We start from the raw sequence: 6000 nt of genomic DNA on the forward strand, positions 1-6000 counted from the left end.
AGTTGAGGTGTGAGGATCACCTGAGCCCAGGATCTCGAGGCTGCAGTGAGCTGTGATTACACTATTGCACTCCAGCCTGGGTGACACAGTGAGACCCTATCTCAAAAAAAATTTTGTTTAAAGCAAGCAAGGACTACAAGCTGCATTGCTGCCAACACTCAAGCTTCACCCCACGAGGCCCCTCCCTGCTGCATTAGCACTGGCCCCTGTATCACATCCCCACACCATCATCCTGAGATACCCTGCCCCCAGCACCAGTGGAATGAGTTTTGCACCCCAGCACTGTGCTGGTCACTTTCATCTCTCATTCCCGTTTTACAGATGAAGCGGCTGAGACCAAAAAAAAAAAAACACAATCACACAGCTAGGAAATAGCAGAGCTGAGCAAAGAACTCTCAATCCAGTTCCCTTGACCCTACACCACTAGTGAATCCCAGAAAGGGCAGTCAGAAAGATGATAGTTTTAGACATAGATTCAAACCCATATCTGCCTTGCTAAACAGCATCTGCTTTGATGGTGTCTGTTAGCATTAGGTCCAACAGTCTTCACATAACCAAAAACAAGTGGCTGAAACAAATTGGGATTTTTTTCAATGTAAAGGCAGTCTGGAATTAAGCAGAAAAGAGCTTGTGTGGTAGTGACACCATCAATGTGTAGCTCTATGTGTTGGCCCCACCATCCTTATCATGTGGCTTCCATTCTTGATGTTGCCTCACATTCCAAGATAGCTGCTGAAGCTCCCACCGCTATGTATGTGTTCCAGGCAGAAAGTAACAGGAAATACCAGGAAGAGAAAATTTACCTGCCAGCTTTTAAATTCTCTTTAAAAACCTTTTCTGCAAGTCCTACCTAATGACTTTAACCTTCCATCTTACTGGCCCTGCCTTTCAGCAAGAGGGCCAGAGGAATAAGGTTATGTTAACACACTCCTGCCTCAAATAAAATTGGGGTCTCGTTAGTAAGGAAGAGGAGAGGATGACGAATGAATAGGCAACTATGAGGTAGTTGGTGGTTGGTGAGCTGCCACAGAGCTGTCCTTGGTAATGAGCTGATTGGTAATAAAGTTAGAGTGACACCACTTCCTAGCATGGAAAGGGAACAATTTGTGGAAAACACTCACATTTCAGTACCGAGATTTTATTCCAGGTTTGATGAAGTGTTTTATAAACTTTAGCAATAGCTTAGAAACGAGGTCAGACTGGTTTAAAAAATGAAAAAAAGGCACAGGCAAGTGGCATATTTCTTTCTTTTGCAACCAGCGTTAAACCTTTCATCATTAGGTGAAATCTACATTCCCTGGGCCCTTGCTACTCAAACTGTGGTCCCCCTGGACCAGCAGCATCAGCATCATCACGGAACTTGTTAGAAATGCAGAAAGTCATGCCCATCCCTGACCTACAGACAGAATCTGCAGTTCACCAAGACCCCAGGGGCTCCCAGTGCACATTCAAGTTTGAGAAGCCCTGTTCCAATGCAATGCCCTAAAGAGTCTGCAATGGGCCTCCGCTCTCCTAAAAACCTTTTCTCAGGAAGCAGTGTGCTCAGAGTCTTTGGTGAGACTCTGCATCACAGTGCCACTCTCTGAGAATGTACATTAAAACACTTGTAGAACTATAATACCTAGTATTTACCAACTTCTGTGCCAGACACTGGTCTAAGGATTTCATATCTGTTTCTGTAGCTCATCCTTCTACCCACTCTGTGAAGTGGGAGGTCTTACTCTCATCCCCTCCCCTGGGGTGCAGATAAGGACATGGTGCTGAGTTACCCAGCCAGCCAGCCAGCAATGGGTCCAAGCAGATTCTGCCTCTCTGGAATGTTTTGCCCAGATGGAGAGATTTTAAGGTTCAGAGAAAGATGGGTCAGTGTTTCCGAATGAGGGAGCAGCTTGGTGAAATACACTCTGGACAGGTAGCTGGGATGCCTGGGTTCCAGAGCTTGCTCAGCTACTGTGACCTTGTATAAGTAACTCACTAGACCACCTGGAACCTCACTTCTCTTATCTGTATACGGGGTGATATGCAAGCTCCCCTCCAGCTCTGACATTCCTCGGGTCCGGACATGCCTTCTGTATGATCTGAAAATCAGTCAGCCTGAGCAGCTGCCTCCCCTAACTGGCTGTATTCAGGTTCACTCGACTGCCACCCAGTCTGGCCACAGCCCAACTTGGTCTAGGCACCCAGATGTTGGACACCCTCCTGAGCAATCAGAGACAAACACAGCTGCTGCCAGCGAAGCCCCTGAGTTGACCCAGGTGGAGGGCAAGGAGCTGGGCATTCTGTCGACTTCCTGTAGACTTTCGGACTGAATTAGACTTAGTATGAAAGTTCACAAAGTGAGCACCTGGCCACATGAATGAGTTCACCAAGGCTGCTGGTGTGATATTACCCCTCTGCCTGCCCCCATCGGAAAGGGCTGGCTGTCCACCTACAGACTGGCTGGCAGAAACCAGAAAGAAGTGTTACAGGAAAAGTCACTGAGACTTAGTGGAGGCAGAAGGCTTCTTGTTGCCCCCTGGCACTTCTGAGGGCACTTATCTGGTCAACAGATCTAAGTGGAGCAGTCTTTGAGAGTCTCTTCCCAGTTCACAGAGGACCCGTCCACCATGCCCTTGCTCACCACTCCCTGCACTGCAGGAGACACAAGGGAGGCTCCTGGTGGCCCTGCATCTGCTGTGGGATGCCTCCACACACTCAGCTCTACGTGAATGGCCCATAGGCAGCCCGAACCCCAGGCCAGACCACAGCCTCTTTCCCATGGATTTAGGAATTGGGCCACGAGACTCTGTCTCCAGAGGCTGGACCTATAACATATACATTTAGTGTCTTAGGGTGGGACATCTTCTACCAGAGCAATCCAGACTGCAGAGACACAGACTCCAGACAGAGCCCACACACTATGTGGATCATAGATAAGAAGACGAGAGGGTCCAGGGTCTCTTTAGTCCCATCCCAGATTCCAAGCCCTCCTTCTTTAGGTTCTCAGCCTCACCCCTGCATCCTATAATAAAGTCTCCTATAAGCAAGCTTGCTTCAGAACAACTCTATTACTTGTCAATGGAGGCGTCTTAATGCTGAACCAGGCCTTCCCATATTCAACAAATACTCATGAAGAGCCCACATGGGCTAGGAGATGTGCTTGACACTGGGGCAATGAAAAAAAGAGTAAGTCATTATTACTAATCTCAAGGCGGTCACATAAATCTGGGATGTAAACAGATCATTCTAAACCAATGTATTAGTCTCAATGTTTGTCTTCCCCTAAAATGTGTGTGCTGAAATCCCAGCCCAGGGTGATGGTATTTGGAGGTGGGGCCTTTGGAAGGGGTGAGGTCATGGGGTGGTTCCTCATGCATGGGATTAGGACACTTAGAAGGGGCTGAAAGACCAGAGTTCCTTCCTTCCACCGGGACACAGCAGGAAGGCACCATCTATGAACCACACAGAGGGCCCTCCCCAGACGCTGAATCTGCCAGTGCTTTGGGTGTGCTAAAGGCAGCCCCTGGCTTCAAGAATCTTGCATCTTAGAGGGAAGCCACATGGAACACTTAATAAAAGTTGAAGACAACCGAACAAGAGACTTCCAAACAATTATTGCTAAATGAGTGGTCCCTGAAATGTTACAGAAGCTCAGAGTTAGGAAAATGAACTTTGAGCTTGGCAGTTAACAAACTTTCAGAGCAGGCAGAGCTGAGTTAGGCCTCCAAGCATAGAGTAGATTCAAACAGAGACAGGGCCCAGCCACACTCTTGCAGATGATGCTCTTGAAAATATTAAATATCCACAGAGTTCCATGCTTCTAAAAGTGCTTTCACAGCCAACTCATGTGATGCTCACAAGCATGCTAGGGAGGAAGGGATGTAACAGAATCGCTGTTCGATGATGGGGAAACCAAGATACAGACTGTGATCGGCTTGGTTCGCGAAACTAGTGAGTGGGGCAGATGCTCATGCCCCCTCCGTGATCCAAGGCTCTTCCTGTCACCTCTTCCATTAATAAAGGGAAGGGGACACAGAATCACACATCTCAGAGCAGTTCTATCCTTCCTCTGGAGCTTCTGGACAGACTCAGTCTACCTTCTCCCTGGTGTGGCAGCACAGGAGTTGAGAGTTTCTCCTAAAGACGTCTGGAACAAACCATGTATCTGTTAAATATGTCTTCCCTGCATGCTTGTACACTCCGAGAGGGCAGATACCATGCCTTGTTCAGCAATTAAGCTCAGCACCTGGCCCATAATTAAGAGTGTATTCACATATGTTTCGTGATTGAATGAAAACAAATAAGAGGACAAGTGAACCAAACAGATTGGTCAGAAGAGGGAGAAACGGGAGGTGGGAACGCAGGGCCACTGCGGTGTAGCGTGCAGCCACCTGACGTTTAGTAGTGAATCTTCCAAAGCTTCTCCTCTTTGCTGCCCCCCTCTCAAATCTTCTTAGTATTATGTCCAGAGGGCAGGCAGAAGCAGGGAAAAGAGATGCTAAAATTTCCAGCAAGTACCAGCTTGCTGCTTGTTAAGACTCTAGGAAAGGATGATAGAGAAGACCAGGAAGTGACTCTGTGCTAAAGCCAGTGCTTAGCGTGAGCTCTGGCAGTCCCCAGTGCCTGCCGTGTAAGTTCTGGTAAACTGCAAAGGAAAACATCAGTATTACGTATGAGTTGGAGGTGTGAACCTGAAGCGCTTGCTACGATATTCAATTTGGAGTTGTGCTTAGTCAGGATGAGCTTCTAGGATTCTCGTGTGTCCTCTGATGACATTCTCCGACTCCCTTTGTCATCGTCCTGGAGTAAAATCAGTCCCTGGGCGGGGGCTCCCCCTTATGGGGAGTTATCACCTCATCTAGCAACTGTCTACTCACTTTTTAACGTCCCCAAGGCAAGGCTGACAGAGGGACCAAAGCGGAAAAGGCGACTGGTCAGGAAAGCCGTGAAAGGTCAGCACCCCCACCATGGTCCCCCAGAAATCACTACCGCCCTCTGTTCTCCTTTCCGCCATCCCTCACCCGTCCCTCCTACTCAAACTGGCGCCAGCTCTGGAGGAACACCAGCTGATCTAGGAGCCACAGCTTGTGCCAAGAGCCACAGGCAGTTTCATGTGGCACACAGTCTCAAGGAGAAATGGCTCTTTGTTTCCACCAACAGAGGGAATGCCATCAACTCCTGCTCCCCAAATTCCCGCACTCCTTTCCCTCTCTGTGAAGGGCAGAGAAAAGCATCTTCTGGCCCTTCTAGACCCCAAACACCCAGCTAAAGACAAAAGCTGCTGACCCTATGTGACCCAGGCAGATTCACTGTCCACACCCCACACCCCTCACCAGGCTCCCCAAAGGCTGCCTTGGCTGGAGAACTTGCTATGTCACTCTGCTGCTTATGTCACAGAAAAGGAGCAGGTGCTGTCACTTGGGCCACATGAGCCAGCGACTCATCTTAGGATCTGGTCCCGGACATCTAAGCTCTTTGCTTACCCTCCTCATCCCCACTGGCTTCCCTCCGGGTTCTTCATTTTCAGAGGGAAAACATCATAACCTTGAGTCACCATGGGGAGGTGATGACCACATGACAGGGAACTTACACAATTCAAGAGAGGGCAAGTGCCTGTCATACCCACAGCTACAGTGGAAGAAGGTCCTCGGAGCTCCTTCGCCGCATCATATGATTTCAGTGTTGCCCCATAATTTTCAGGCGCACTTTCCATTAACAAAGAAAGTGCTTCATTCTCATGAACCCTGACCTTATTTCCTGAAACAGCCTTGACACACAAGCCTGTGTACACACAATCCTCTACACAATTGTACCTCTACACAATCCATCCATTCGATTTGTCAGCAGACCAAAGCCACACCCCCAACACACACACACTCTCCAACCTTCCTCAGCCTTCCTTTCTCCTGGCCAAGAGGACTGAGATGTTTTCTCATTCGTGTTTAAGACAAATCTCTAGAAGGGAAAAAACAGAAACTACATGTGATCATGTTAAATTCCAGCTTTCCAAGGGCAAGGAAG

Source organism: Colobus angolensis, unplaced genomic scaffold (assembly GCF_000951035.1).
Source record: "Colobus angolensis palliatus isolate OR3802 unplaced genomic scaffold, Cang.pa_1.0 Scaffold6, whole genome shotgun sequence".
NCBI lineage: Eukaryota > Metazoa > Chordata > Mammalia > Primates > Cercopithecidae > Colobus > Colobus angolensis.